Source organism: Carassius carassius, unplaced genomic scaffold (genome assembly GCF_963082965.1).
Source record: "Carassius carassius unplaced genomic scaffold, fCarCar2.1 SCAFFOLD_61, whole genome shotgun sequence".
Taxonomy (NCBI): Eukaryota; Metazoa; Chordata; class Actinopteri; order Cypriniformes; family Cyprinidae; genus Carassius; species Carassius carassius.
In genome coordinates, this window is record NW_026775074.1 from 356,830 (window position 1) to 372,264 (window position 15,435).

Genomic DNA, 15,435 nt, shown 5'->3' on the forward strand with positions numbered 1-15,435 from the left:
GTAGCAAGTACATAGATTGTTATGGGAAGTGTATCCGGTTCCGGTTTACCTAATTAATGCAGCCTAAAAATCCTTTAACGGATTTGGATAATAAAAGCATATTCGTTTGTTATGTGTATGCCAGGTTAAAGAGATGGGTCTTTAATCTAGATTTAAACTGCAAGAGTGTGTCTGCCTCCCGAACAATGTTAGGTAGGTTATTCCAGAGTTTGGGCGCCAAATAGGAAAAGGATCTGCCGCCTGCAGTTCATTTTGATATTCTAGGTATTATCAAATTGCCTGAGTTTTGAGAACGTAGCGGACGTAGAGGGTTATAATTTAAAAGGAGCTCATTCAAATACTGAGGAGCTAAACCATTCAGGGCTTTATAAGTAATAAGCAATATTTTAAAATCTATGCGATGCTTGATAGGGAGCCAGTGCAGTGTTGACAGGACCGGGCTAATATGGTCATACTTCCTGGTTCTAGTAAGAACTCTTGCTGCTGCATTTTGGACTAGCTGTAGTTTGTTTACTAAGCGTGCAGAACAACCACCCAATAAAGCATTACAATAATCTAACCTTGAGGTCATAAATGCGTGGATTAACATTTCTGCATTTGACATTGAGAGCATAGGCCGTAATTTAGATATATTTTTGAGATGGAAAAATGCAGTTTTACAAATGCTAGAAACGTGGCTTTCTAAGGAAAGATTGCGATCAAGTAGCACACCTAGGTTCCTAACTGATGATGAAGAATTGACAGAGCAACCATCAAGTCTTAGACAGTGTTCTAGGTTATTACAAGCAGAGTTTTTAGGCCCTATAATTAACACCTCTGTTTTTTCAGAATTTAGCAGTAAGAAATTACTCGTCATCCAGTTTTTTATATCGACTATGCAATCCATTAGTTTTTCAAATTGGTGTGTTTCACCGGGCTGCGAAGAAATATAGAGCTGAGTATCATCAGCATAACAGTGAAAGCTAACACCATGTTTCCTGATGATATCTCCCAAGGGTAACATATAAAGCGTGAAGAGTAGCGGCCCTAGTACTGAGCCTTGAGGTACTCCATACTGCACTTGTGATCGATAGGATACATCTTCATTCACTGCTACGAACTGATGGCGGTCATATAAGTACGATTTAAACCATGCTAATGCACTTCCACTGATGCCAACAAAGTATTCAAGTCTATGCAAAAGAATGTTGTGGTCAATTGTGTCAAACGCAGCACTAAGATCCAATAAAACTAATAGAGAGATACACCCACGATCAGATGATAAGAGCAGATCATTTGTAACTCTAAGAAGAGCAGTCTCAGTACTATGATACGGTCTAAATCCTGACTGGAAATCCTCACATATACCATTTTTCTCTAAGAAGGAATATAATTGTGTGGATACCACCTTTTCTAGTATCTTGGACAGAAAAGGGAGATTCGAGATTGGTCTATAATTAACTAGTTCTTTGGGGTCAAGTTGTGGTTTTTTGATGAGAGGCTTAATAACAGCCAGTTTGAAGGTTTTGGGGACATGTCCTAATGACAATGAGGAATTAATAATAGTCAGAAGAGGATCTATGACTTCTGGAAGCACCTCTTTCAGGAGCTTAGATGGTATAGGGTCTAACATACATGTTGTTGGTTTAGATGATTTAACAAGTTTATACAATTCTTCCTCTCCTATGGTAGAGAATGAGTGGAACTGTTCCTCAGGGGGTCTATAGTGCACTGTCTGATGTGATACTGTAGCTGACGGCTGAATGGTTGCAATTTTATCTCTAATAGTATCGATTTTAGAAGTAAAGTAGTTCATAAAGTCATTACTGCTGTGGTGTTGGGAAATGTCAACACTTGTTGAGGCTTTATTTTTCGTTAATTTAGCCACTGTATTGAATAAATACCTGGGGTTATGTTTGTTTTCTTCTAAAAGAGAAGAAAAGTAATCGGATCTAGCAGTTTTTAATGCTTTTCTGTAGGATATGTTACTTTCCCGCCAAGCAATACGAAATACCTCTAGTTTTGTTTTCCTCCAGCTGCGCTCCATTTTTCGGGCTGCTCTCTTTATGGTGCGAGTATGCTCATTATACCATGGTGTAAAACTGTTTTCTATAACCTTCCTTAAGCGTAAAGGAGCAACTTTATTTAAAGTGCTAGAAAAGAGAGAGTCCATAGTTTCTGTTACATCATCAAGTTGTTCTGAGGTTTTGGATATGCTAAAGAATTTGGTTACATCAGGAAGATAACTTAAAAAGCAGTCTTTTGTGTTAGAAGTTATGGTTCTTCCATACTTGTAACAATAAGTAGAATTTACAATTTTGGCTATATGAATTTTGCAAAGAACTAAATAATGATCTGAGATATCATCACTTGGCTGAATAATTTCAACACCATCAACATCAATTCCATGTGACAGTATTAAATCTAGAGTATGATTTCGACAATGAGTAGGTCCTGAAACGTGTTGTCTAACACCAATAGAGTTCAGAATGTCTATAAATGCTGATCCCAATGCATCGTCTTCATTATCAACATGGATATTAAAATCACCAACTATTAAAACTTTATCTGCAGCCAGAACTAACTCGGATGTAAAATCACCAAACTCTTTAATAAAGTCTGTATGGTGCCCTGGTGGCCTGTATACAGTAGCCAGTACAAACATAACAGGGGATTTATCATTAACATTTGTTTCTTTGGATAATGTTATATGAAGTACCATTACTTCAAACGAGTTATACTTGTAGCCTGCCCTCTGAGAAATCCTGAAAACGTTGTTATAAATTGAAGCAACACCTCCACCTTTGCCTTTTAGACGGGGCTCATGTTTATAACAGTAATCTTGGGGGGTGGACTCATTTAAAATAATGTAATCATCAGGTTTTAGCCAGGTTTCTGTCAAACAGAGTACATCTATATTATGATCAGTGATCATATTATTTACAAAAAGTGTTTTCGTAGAAAGGGATCTGATATTCAATAAGCCAAGCTTTATCATTTGTTTATCCATATTGCTTCTGTTTTTTATTTGTTGAACCTCAATTAAATTGTTAATCTTAGCTTGGTTTGGACGTTTTTTTTATTTTCTAGTTCGGGGAACAGACACAGTCTCTATAGTGTGATATCTAGGTGAAGAAGTCTCTATGTGCTGAGAATTAACTGACCTCTGTGACGGGAGGCAGCTAGCAGACGGTCGGTTTAGCCAGTCTGTCTGCTTCCTGACCTGGGCCCCAGTTAGTCAAGTATAAACACTAAGACTATTTGCCATATTTCTAGAGAGAAGAGTGGCGCCACCCCAGGAGGGATGAAGACCATCTCTTTTAAACAGGTCAGGTCTGCCCCAAAAGCTCGTCCAATTGTCTATGAAACCTATGTTATTCTGTGGGCACCACTTAGACATCCAGCCATTGAGTGATGACAATCTGCTATGCATCTCATCACCACGGTAAGCAGGGAGGGGACCAGAGCATATTACAGTGTCTGACATCGTGCTTGCAAGTTCACACACCTCTTTAATGTTATTTTTAGTGATCTCCGACTGGCGAAGTCGAACATCATTAGCGCCGGCATGAATAACAATCTTACTGTATTTACGTTTAACATTAGCCAGCACTTTTAAATTTGCCAAGATGTCAGGCGCTCTGGCTCCCGGTAAACATTTGACTATGGTGGCTGGTGTCTCTATATTCACGTTCCGTACAATAGAATCACCAATAACTAGAGCACTTTCATCAGGTTTCTCAGTGGGTGCATCACTGAGTGGGGAGAACCTGTTTAATGTTTTGATCGGAACAGAAGAGCGGTGTTTTGACCCACGACTACGCTGCCTCACCGTCACCCAGTTGCCCTGCTGCTGGGGCTCTGTTTCCGGAACCGAACAATGTACAGGAATCCCTGAGCTAGACGCATCCAAAGCCGTATCTAGAGCCCTAACATTTTTACTGTCCTCAATTAAAGTTTGGATGCGTGTCTCTAATTCTGAAATCTTCTCTGTCAGCCTAACTATTTCCCTGCATTTATCACATGTGAATCCCTCATCAGCGACAGAGATAGATAAACTGTACATGTGGCAAGAGGTGCAAGAAACAATGATAGGAGAAGCCATTACTCACCGTGCTTGATGAAAATTCTTACTGCAGTTGTTTGATGAACTTGTGAAAAACTGGAGCGAGAGGTTTAATATCTGATACGTCCCCCATCCGGGGACTACATATTAAATGGATTTTTAGATCATGGAGCTGGAGCCGGGGCTTGCTCCGTCCACTCCAAGCATCGGCCTGGTATTGCAGTGTCTCCAGGAACGGTGTGCTTTCCCTTTTTGGGGATTGCCGTTTATTGTGTCGAATAGCAGAACAAGGAATGAGATCTGCCATGCTGTGGTGTATTGCGAACTTTTTTCCTGATGCGCCCTCCTGGGGTCTTGGACTCTTCCACGCACGATGCACCCACCTGAGGTCTTTCACAGACGAGGTGATGCATCAAATCAGGTGTGTTTGGTTAAAGAGAGTCATCTAAAACCGGCGTTGGGAAGCACCGGCCCATGAGCTTGGCAGTTTCCAGGCCAGTAACGGAAGGCACCCGTCCTTCCTTTCCTGGAGGGGGGCTAACCATTGGTGTGGACGGTAGAGACGCAAATCATACCTCTGGCTGATCGCCTGGGCCTTCATACTTACCTGGCAAGGGATACACCATGATCAAGAAGGCGGTTCACCCAGGGCGAGGCTTGGCCATTGCACTCCGGCCATGCTGACCCCTGCGAATTCCCCAAATGCGGGAATCTCGACTGCATAATTTATGGTAGTGGGGGGCTGCGTTCGCACTCTCCCCTGAAATTGTTGGTGAAACAAAGCAGAAGAGGTTTTTTCCAGGTTTTTTTTTTTTTTGCATTTCAGAATGGGGAGTTCTATCACATGCGAGGTATGTGTTGTGCGCCTGTGAAACAAAGTCAGTTACGCTCTTGAAAAATCGGACCTTGGTGGGTGGTTTAGTTCGAATATAGCACAGACCTTACTTTGAAAGTCGATTGGACTGACTGCAGCCTAGCTGTAGCTGTCTCCATGTTGTTTGATTGTCCTTTTTCAATTGGTATTAATTTTGTTGTCACTTACAGCGCCACCGAGTGGCCTGTCCCAGCGCCCTTTTTCACCTGGCCTCTGACTGAGCCCCTGCACAGGTGTGCCGATTTGGGTGAAGGGATCTCATTCCTTCCTGGAGTTATAGCCATTCGAGCCATCTCGGACAAGCCACCTTAGCACGTTTTGAGGTCCCCTCGCCAAGGTGAATGGAAATTTCCACTTTTTTGGGATGATTATTGACAGACAGACTCCAGAGAAGCTTTCTGTGCTGCTTTGGGTGGGACTGGGCCAAATACCTGGCGCTAGGTTGCAAAAGAAGGTTTTTGACAAAATCCCAAATACACGAAAATTTTGTCAGAGCGACGAGCCAATCTGAGACCTGCGTCTGGTTCGGCTCGAGCCAAGGATTCCCATGACATAAGGCTCTGTGACGAACCGTTTGGGAGTTACGAGCGATGCCGTACTTTCCGTCGCTGCAGTGCCAGCGTCAGGCCGAGAGTGACGAGGCCCGGTGACGTTGCACACAGGGGAGGGTACTACCATCCCCCAGCGTTTTTAGGTCCCCCAGACTTACCAAAGCCGAGATGGGCATCGCCGTGTCCGGCTTCCTCCCCGCTGCGTCTTAGCGGCATCGCTTCTCGGCCTTTTGGCTAAGATCAAGTGTAGCGACGATTGCTATGTCGAGCGGAGATGGTACTTTGCCGACCATGATGGCATGGTTGAAGAATACTGTACGGATTCAAGTGCTTCAGAATGCTGTCCGGTTTGTAAAGGAAAACTTCAGGAGGGAATTTGTGGTCGTGGACGTCTTGAAAGGAGTCTTCAATGTAGCAGCTTCTTCAGTGTTCTGTCTTCAGGATTTCACAGCACTAGGATTTATGGATCTGACCTTCTTCAATCTAACGGACTGTGTGAGTTTTTTTGAGTCTTGGGGGAAGAAAAAGCACAAGTTGTTGGAAGGATTGAGTTTGCACCCTTTGTTTGCACAGGATTACTTACCTCTCACAGTCCATCTGTATAATCCTTTTGTTGAGGATGTGGAGGTAATGACTTTCCTTGAGAGGCACTGTGAGGTTGTGAAAGGAGGTGAGCGTGTGAGGGATCGGTTTGGGATTTGGACTGGAAAGAGGCGTTTTTTTGTGAAGCTCCGGGTGGATTCAGCGGTCCCTGGAAGCCTGGTTCACCTACCAGGGTCCATTTCCATTGGGCCTAACAGGGGCTTTCTCTACTACCCTGGGCAGCCCGTGTATTGCAGGAAATGTGGTGGAGAAGGACACGTTAAAACAGACTGTGAAGGACAGCGCTGTCGGTTTTGTGGGAAGGCAGACCACGTTGCTTCGGCCTGCCCCGCACCAAAGCTTTGTAGCCTTTGCGGCAAGGCCGATCATCTTTACGTACCTGTCCATCAAGAAACAAATCATATGCGAGCATATTGAAGGAAGGTGATGATCTGCAGGCGGACCTGGATGCCATTCTTAGCAGTCTACCAGCAGAAAGGGAGAGGCATCTTCAACAAGCGACAGGTGCGAGTGATCAGAGAAGTATGAGGGCATCAAGTCAGGAGTGTACTGGTATGAAGGAACAAGTGGATGGAGCCGTGGGGGATCTGAAGTGGAGGATGAATGTAACATACCTCCAGGACCAAACCTTTTGTAAGGTTTTCCGGGTATTATTTGCTGGGTGGTGTAATTTAAAAGGATTCTACCAGTCACATTCTGACTGGTGGGAAGGGGTGAAGGAGAGGATTAGGTTTTTTTTGCAGGGCATGGGGTTTAGCTTTGGGGCAGGCTAAGAGGAATCAAGTGCGTCAATGGACTAAAGAATTGCAAGTTTTATGCTCTCAAGGTCTATTGAGCACTGGTCAAGGGTGGAAGAAAGCCAAACTCTTGCAGGATTCTTTGAATGAACATTATAGAGGAGAAGCACAGAAGTTTGTTGTGCAGTCAGGTGTATGTCAGCGTGTGCTAGATGAAAGGCCTACAAAGTTTTTCTTTTCTACTGTGAAGAGCAGGCAGAAGCGTAGCAGTATGGAATGTTTAAATACAGAGAAGGGTAAGGTCTACTCAGTTGAAGGAATGCTGAAGGCTTCAGTTGCCTTTTATAAGGAGCTGTTTGCGAATAGAGAAGTAAGAGAGTCAACAGCGGAGGGGTTTTTAGGGGATCTGGACAGGACCTTGGATAAAGTGGAGGCAGGCAGGTTAGAGAAGGAGGTCACCTTGAAGGAAGTAGAGGTAGCAATTAAGTCCTTGAAGAGAGGCACGTCTCCAGGTGGTGATGGTCTACTGGCTGAATTTTATCAAGCCTTTTTGCCTTTAGTAGGCACTGAACTGATTAAAGTTTATCAGGAAAGTCTGGAAGTGGGGAAATTGCCTTTGTCTATGAGGAGGGGGTTGGTGACCCTCCTGCATAAGAAAAATAGTAAGGAGGATTTGGCAAATTGGCGGCCAATAACTTTACTTACTACTGATTATAAGATTCTGGCAAAAGTCTTAACCATACGGCTTAAGGGGGTGTTAGATTTGGTGGTTCATCCAGATCAAACTTTTGGGGTCCCAGGAAGATCAGGCAGCCTCAATTTAGTTTTGGTCCGGGACTTAATCAGTTGGGCTGAGCAACGTCAGCTTCCTTTGGCAATCCTGAGCCTTGACCAGGAAAAGGCCTTTGATAGGGTTAGCCATTCTTTTTTGTGGTCAGTGTTGGAGAAGCTTGGGTTTGGCCCAGGGTTCATAGCCTGGGTCCAGCTTTTGTATAGTGAGGCTTTCAGTCAGATTAGGATAAACGGGTTCTATTCTGAACCAGTGAAACAGTTGGGTGGTGTGAGGCAAGGGTGTCCTTTGTCACCCTTGTGTTATATACTGTCTTTAGAGCCTCTGATTAGTCGACTACGATTAAAAGCAGCTTTGACTGGTGTAGTAATGCCAGGTGGAGGAGGGTTAAGGCCAAAAGTGTTAGCTTACGCAGATGATATGACAGTCTTTTTGACCACTGAAAAAGATTTTGTAGTGACAGGAGATATTTTGCATAGTTTTTCAGAAGCCACAGGTGCCAAGATAAACGTCAGTAAATCTTCAGTGATGTTTGTAGGACGGTGGAGTAAGAGGACTGTGGTTCCAGGAGGGTATACCTTGTGTCAGGATGGCATTAAAATTTTGGGTGTTCGCTTTTTCAAGGTGAATAGTGCACAACAAAATTGGGAGGGGCTGTTGGAATCTTTACAGTTTAAAGTAAGCCGGTGGAGTGTTAGGGATCTGTCACTATGGGTTAGAGTACAGGTAGTGAAGGCAGATGTGTTGCCCAGTATTAACTATCTGGCTTATGTTTTTCCCCTACCTTTTTGGCAGGGGAGGAGAATGGAGAAGTTGATTTTTTCTTTTATTTGGAGAGGGAGGACTGAGTTAGTATCAAGAGCACAGATGTTTCGTCCTCTGGGTGAGGGAGGCAGAGGGGTGCCATGCCTCCCTTGGAAGGTTACGGCTTTGTTTATTGCTTTTGCAGCTCGCCTAGTGGTACAGGCTCTAGAGCATAAAGCACATGTGTTGGCTCACTTTTGGTTGGGCTGGCCTTTGAGGCATTTAACAGGGTGGAGTAATAGGGTACCTTGGTCACTGGATAGGCCTGAACATTATAAAGTGGCGGCAGACATCATTAAAGGGAATCCTTGGTGCTTGGAAGAGTCACTGTTGTTAAATCATAGGAAGCTGTATGATAGGTTGAAGGAGAGCTCTGTTAAGGAAGCTAGAGAGGCAGGGCCTCCAATTGAAGTGAACTGGTTGTCCTTGCAACCAGATTATTTGGTAGGGAGGTGTAAGGATGTGAACTGGTTGGCAGCATTAGGGAGGCTTCCAGTACGGGAGCGTTTATATAGGCATGGTCAGGGCAGATCTCCTTTGTGCCCAGTGGGTTGCGGGGAAGAAGAGACAATTGAGCACGCCTTGTGGTCATGTCCAGGAGCAGTGGCTTTATGGAAAGCAGTCACTGGCTGGTGGAGAGAGTGGGGAGGACCATTGATTACCCGGGACTTAGTGTTGTATGGAGTAGGGTTGGGAAATATAGAGAACAATCAGAGAAGAGTAGTATGGGTTACTATCTCAGAAGGGAAGCGTATCTTATGGGACTGGCGACTAAGGTGCCTGAGGAAGCAGTTGCCTGGTTTAGAACCTCAAAAGTTATTTTCAACACTTTTGGCTAGTTTGGTGAAAGAGGTAAATGGGTATAAGGTCGTTCATGGGGAGCAGGGGATGAGGGCTGTATGGGGGTGGGCTCCCTCGGGTAGGGGTGGGATAAAGTCTTGGGTGTTAAAAATTTAGTACTGGTTATGAGGTTCTGATTGTAATGTGTTGTATCTTCACTTTATGAAATGATTTTTGAGTTCGGAATGATTTTTTAGTTCTGTAGGCTTGGGACATGTATGTTCAGAAAATATGTATGCCTTTGTTGCAAGTGATTAATTTGTATGAGTGTATGGATTTAATAAAAAAAAAAAAAAAATCTGTTCTTATCAGTTTAATATCTGATACGTCCCCCATCCGGGGACTACATATTAAATGGATTTTAAGATCACGGAGCTGGAGCCGGGGCTTGCTCCGTCCACTCCAAGCATCGGCCTGGTATTGCAGTGTCTCCAGGAACGGTGTGCTTTCCCTTTTTGGGGATTGCCGTTTATTGTGTCGAATAGCAGAACAAGGAATGAGATCTGCCATGCTGTGGTGTATTGCGAACTTTTTTCCTGATGCGCCCTCCTGGGGTCTTGGACTCTTCCATGAACGATGCACCCACCTGAGGTCTTTCACAGACGAGGTGATGCACCGAATCAGGTGTGTTTGGTTAAAGAGAGTCATCTAAAACCGGCGTTGGGAAGCCCCGGCCCATGAGCTTGGCAGTTTCCAGGCCAGTAACGGAAGGCACCCATCCTTCCTTTCCTGGAGGGGGGCTAACCGTTGGTGTGGACGGTAGAGACGCAAATCATACCTCTGGCTGACCGCCTGGGCCTTCATACTTACCTGGCAGGGGAGACACCATGATCAAGAAGGCGGTTCACCCAGGGCGAGGCTTGCCCTTTGCACTCCGGCCATGCTGACCCCTGCGAATTCCCCAAATGCGGGAATCTCGACTGCATAATTTATGGTAGTGGGGGACTGCGTTCGCGCTCTCCCCTGAAATTGTTGGTGAAACAAAGCAGAAGAGGTTTTTTTTTTGCGTTTTGCGTTTTTTTTTGCGTTTCAGAATGGGGAGTTCTGTCACATGCGAGGTATGTGTTGTGCGCCTGTGAAACAAAGTCAGTTACGCTCTTGAAAAATCGGACCCTGGTGGGTGGTTCAGTTCGAATATAGCACAGACCTTACTTTGAAAGTCGATTGGACTGACTGCAGCCTAGCTGTAGCTGTCTCCATGTTGTTTGGTTGTCCTTTTTCAATTGGTATTAGTTTTGTTGTCGCTTACAGCGCCACCGAGTGGCCTGTCGCAGCGCCCTTTTTTTACCTGGCCTCTGACTGAGCCCCTGCACAGTTGTGCCGATTTGGGTGAAGGGATCTCATTCCTTCCTGGAGTTATAGCCATTCGAGCCATCTCAGACACGCCACCTTAGCACGTTTTGAGGTCCCCTCGCCAAGGTGAATGGAAATTTCCACTTTTTTGGGATGATTATTGACAGGCAGACTCCAAAGAAGCTTTCTGTGCTGCTTTGGGTGGGACTGGGCCAAATACCTGGCGCTAGGTTGCAAAAGAAGGTTTTCGACAAAATCCCAAATACCCGAAAATTTTGTCAGAGCGACGAGCCAATCTGAGACCTGCGTCTGGTTCGGCTCGAGCCAAGGATTCCCATGACATAAGGCACGTGGCTCTGCGACGAACCGTTTGGGAATTACGAGCGATGCCGTACTTTCCGTCGCTGCAGTGCCAGCGTCAGGCCGAGCGTGACGAGGCCCGGTGACGTTGCAGACAGGGGAGGGTACTACCATCCCCCAGCGTTTTTAGGTCCCCCAGACTTACCAAAGCCGAGATGGGCATCGCCGTGTCCGGCTTCCTCCCCGCTGCGTCTTAGCGGCATCGCTTCTCGGCCTTTTGGCTAAGATCACGTATCTTGTCGGACGGTTGAGACTGCGATCGCCTCTTGGAGGTTTCCTGACTAGAGATCTTTTTATATCTTGAGTCACACAACTTCGAGAGGTACATTGAACTCTGCTGCTTCGGGCTAAAACAAGTTTTAAGGTAAGGTCTTTTAATTATTTATTTGGTTATTTATTATTGTATTTATTGTTGTTTTAAGTTTTTAGCACCACAGCGTGCGTTTTTTATTCAGGCAGGTTGAGGGGAAGCTCCTTGGAATGTCCCGTATGGACTTTTCCAGCAAGCTGATCCAAAAGACCTTAGCTTTTAGATCTGACGACCTGAATTGTTTGATGACTCTGCCCTTGAACAAAGGATTTGATGTTTAATCAAATTAAACAAACCGCTTCCGTGCTTAATGACTTTTGGCAAAGGTTTGATTCAGTTAACCCTATCAAGTCGATTAACGCGGATACGCGTTTTGAGTCATTTTCTCCTGATAACCCCGAAAAGAACTTAAATTACACTTTCAGTTTTAATCGTACAGATAAGAGCAATACATCAATCGAATCTGTAAAGGGTCTACTTTTTTTTGGATACATACATAATAACAACAAAACTTTGTGCACTTATAAAATAAAGATAACAAACAAGGTGCGCTGTCTGCAGCCTTTGTCTGCGCTGATCTTCTTTTACAAACACGTCATTTAAATGAACTGTAACTCTGTGAATACTCAACGAAAATACATGAGAGAGATATCTATAGAAAGCTTGACATGTCTATTTTTAAACTAAACAAGTGCCGCCGAAAACAGATATTCTGTGATAAAGTAATCCATATGAAAACAACGCAATGTCTGTTTTTCATGTCTCCCTTCATTATATCTAATGTGACCACGCCCCCGCGCTGAACGCGCTATTCAGATTCAAACTGAAGCGCGCAGCTTGAATACGCCCACACAGAAGAAAAAGCAGCCAGACTGTTCAAGTTTTTTTTATTTTACTGTTTTCTTCGCGATGATAGGAATAACACATAATTCACCCCAAAAAGATGTGATGTGGTTGAGGATTTGAGAAATGGATTTCCTCAGAAAAAAAGAATGAAGCACTTTATTCAGCAGAGATCATAAACACGAGTAAGTCTCTTTTTATTTATTTATATACTTGTACTAGTTTTCACATAACGTGTAAACGTTTTACTAGTTAGACTTTTTCCGAACTATAATTCCTGACTAAATATATAATCAAGTGAAACATTATGAAGTTTCAATAACAATATACAACACTATACCCTTCGAAAGCTTGATGTAAATAATATAAATGTAACAAATAGATAACTGTAACAAATGTAAAAACAATGCTTTTCTTTCCATTTATTCCCCCTAAAAACCCAGAAAAATATTCTCAGCTCTTTTCAACATTAATAATAATGATGATAATAATAACAACAAACGTTTTTTTTTTTTTTTTTTGTAGAAAATAAGATTGTTAAAAGGATTTCTGAAGGATTGTGTGACTGGAGTAAGCATGCCAAACAATTTGTTTGAAAGTCAGCTTTGATTGTTTCTAATAAACTGTTTAACTGCTCCCCCAAGTGGATATTAAATTATGTTGTGGGATAATTAAATATATTCTTAATAAACTACAAACATAAAATTATATAGATTTATTTTGTTCTCACATTCTCTCTTGTAACTCCTCACTCACAGTGGCACAGATGACTGAGAGGCTCATTATGCAGCTCATTATGCAGGCCTTTGTCTTCTCAGGTGTAAATCACAATGATATTCATGGTAGTTGACGCCTACTCGCATTTGACTTTTACCAAAAAAAGTGTCTTAGAAAATTTTAAGCAATATATTGTTTTCTGTGAGTGAGTAAACAAGATGATTTTCACATCATTTAGAAAGAAAAATTCTAGGCTACAAGCTCCAGTTCTCAAAAATCCCGGGAACCATTGTTCTTTATGTGTTTTTTTGCCTTATTCAAGCGTTTTAACATTTTTAGTTTTTCACTAACCACGCATAATATTTTTTTTCTCAAAAACACAATCATGTACATACATGCATTTCACATATTATTACAGCCCAGTTTGTGCTGATTACAGTGAGATTAGTCTTTACCCATTTAGATATTTATAAGAAACTGAAAAAAGCACAAATGTCAAGGCATGACAAAACTTCTCCAGGCCCCAAAAATACCCTTAGACTCCAGAGGGTTAAAGCCCAGTTCTCCATGTTCACTGTCGAGAAACTTTCTGATAACACACTTAAAACTGTGATTGTAAGGATGTTCAATGAAACAGTGACTGGAGATGATATTTATGTTTGGTTGGGTAGATTTTGCACTGTTCGAGGCCAGCCTGTCAAAGTGTTAGATGAAGATGGCATTTGGACATGCTTCTGGCGAATTCCCATTAAACAATGGGAAGACGCTGGGGGCTACCAGGGCCTGAAACATCTGCCTTCCATGATTGTGCTCGGAGAGAACAGAGGCTACATACCAAACTCTGCAGGAAGGGTTGCAGGTTTGGTCATCTCGCTGAAGCATGCCAAGAGTTAGTATGTGGGAAGTGTAGAGAAATTGGTCACAGTTTGATGATTGTACCAATGGCAGACGGTGCAATCTTTGTGGAGAAACAAACCACCTCTACAGAGACTGCCCTAAAAGTTTTGCCAACAAGCTCAAAATGGCCGCCCCACATGGGCAACAAACGAATGAACAAAGGAAAGAGGAGGCGGTCCCTGAGGTTTTGGCGGGAATTTCAAATTCCCAGCCGGCCTCAGGGATTGGGCAGGAAGGAGGAAGTGGGACGGCCACAGGGGCGGAGGCAACGGAACAGGAAATGGTCATGGAAGGAGAGGAAAGTGAGGAAAAAAACAATTCCTCACTAGTAACAGTTTCGGATGGGGTGCAGGAATCTACCGGGAGTGAGACAGAGTGTTCACTCCCTAACGCTCAGGTGCAAAAAAGACCTGCGGGGTCTCCTCTGATTGTAACGGAGGAGAAAAAATCTAGGGCAGCATATAAGCTTGATAGTATCGATTCGGTAGATCTGGAGCGCAAGTGGCCCCTAGAGTCCCCCAATGAGGTATCCTTTTTGCACATTAAGCTAACAGCATCATCGCCAAAAGAGCCACAAGAGGTTTCCTCTGTGGCCTCTGAAGCGACAGGCATTTGCCCTCCTGATCCCAGCTCGTCTGAGGAAAAGGAAAGGCAAATGCAACAAGATATAACATGATTTTAATCGTATCTTTGTAGTCTTTTTACTGTCTTCTGTTTTAAATGTCTTATACCTTTTTAACCCTACTGCTCATGGCCCTCACCATCTCTACTATCAATGTAAGAAGTGTGAGGTCCACCATTAGAGCACAGAGTATTTTGTCCCTTTTAAAATCTTTTAAGTCAGATTTGTTTTTATTACAAGAGTGTTCTCTGCCCTTTTTAACTAGGTACAAGAAAATGGAGGAGCTATGGTCCGCAGGAGCCTCCATATGGAGCGGATCAAATTTTAACAAAAATGACGGAGTTGCGGTTTTAATTAATAATCCTAACATCTTGGTGAAGGGCAGCACTGTGGTGAGGCAAGGCCGGGCACTTTTAGTAAATCTGACCTTTTTAGACAGGGATTTTAATGTTCTTAATGTATATGGTTTTACGGAAAAGAATGAAAGATATGAGCTTTTAGAAGACTTGCAACCCCACATGCTAGGTAGGGCCCCCCTAATGGTAGCAGGGGATTTTAATTGTGTTTTATCCAAAACAGACAGGAAAAGGGTTGGGGAGGATTTTAGAGTGGACAAAACGTCGGTTTTATTGCAGGGTTTAGTCAGAGATTTTAATTTAGTCGACTGTTTTAAAATTTTGCATCAAAGAGAGGAGGGCTTCACCTGGTTCAGTGGTGATGGTACCAAAGCCTCTCGAATCGACTACGTTTTTACAAGGGACTGCCCGCCGACCGATGCTACATTAACCCCCCTCTTTTTCTCTGATCACATGATGCTGTCTTGCACCCTTTCACTGCCCATGGGTGTGACGGTGGGGGGAGGGCTGTGGAAGCTGAACTGTTCCCTGTTGGAAGACAAGGATATAGTTTTAGAATATAGGGAACAGTTCAGCCAATGGCAGAACCTCCAAGACTTTTACGATACACGTGCACAGTGGTGGGAGATGGTAAAGGACCGGACAAGACAGTTTTTTAGAAAGATAGGGAAAGAAAAGAAGAGTAGGGAAAAGAAACGCATGTTGGGGTTCCAGAAAAGACTACAAAGGTATTTTAATCTTTTAAATAATGGTTTTGATTTTAACGAGGAAATTCAGGAAGTAAAAAAAGAAA

The 15,435-nt window shown here is 43.4% G+C and overlaps 3 non-coding genes and 1 pseudogene across 3 annotated transcripts; all 4 read left to right on the forward strand.

Annotated features, from left to right (window-relative positions):
* The first annotated feature begins 4,102 nt into the window (after positions 1-4,102).
* LOC132134733 (U2 spliceosomal RNA) lies at positions 4,103-4,293 on the forward strand. The gene has a single exon (XR_009429733.1). It is a non-coding gene; the product is annotated as a U2 spliceosomal RNA (small nuclear RNA).
* Positions 4,294-4,644: 351 nt separating this feature from the next.
* Positions 4,645-4,808, forward strand: LOC132134649 (U1 spliceosomal RNA). The gene has a single exon (XR_009429704.1). It is a non-coding gene; the product is annotated as a U1 spliceosomal RNA (small nuclear RNA).
* Positions 4,809-9,515: 4,707 nt separating this feature from the next.
* On the forward strand, positions 9,516-9,695 carry LOC132134724 (U2 spliceosomal RNA; annotated as a pseudogene).
* A 351-nt stretch (positions 9,696-10,046) lies between these two features.
* LOC132134756 (U1 spliceosomal RNA) lies at positions 10,047-10,210 on the forward strand. Its single transcript, XR_009429750.1, has one exon. It is a non-coding gene; the product is annotated as a U1 spliceosomal RNA (small nuclear RNA).
* Positions 10,211-15,435: the final 5,225 nt, after the last annotated feature.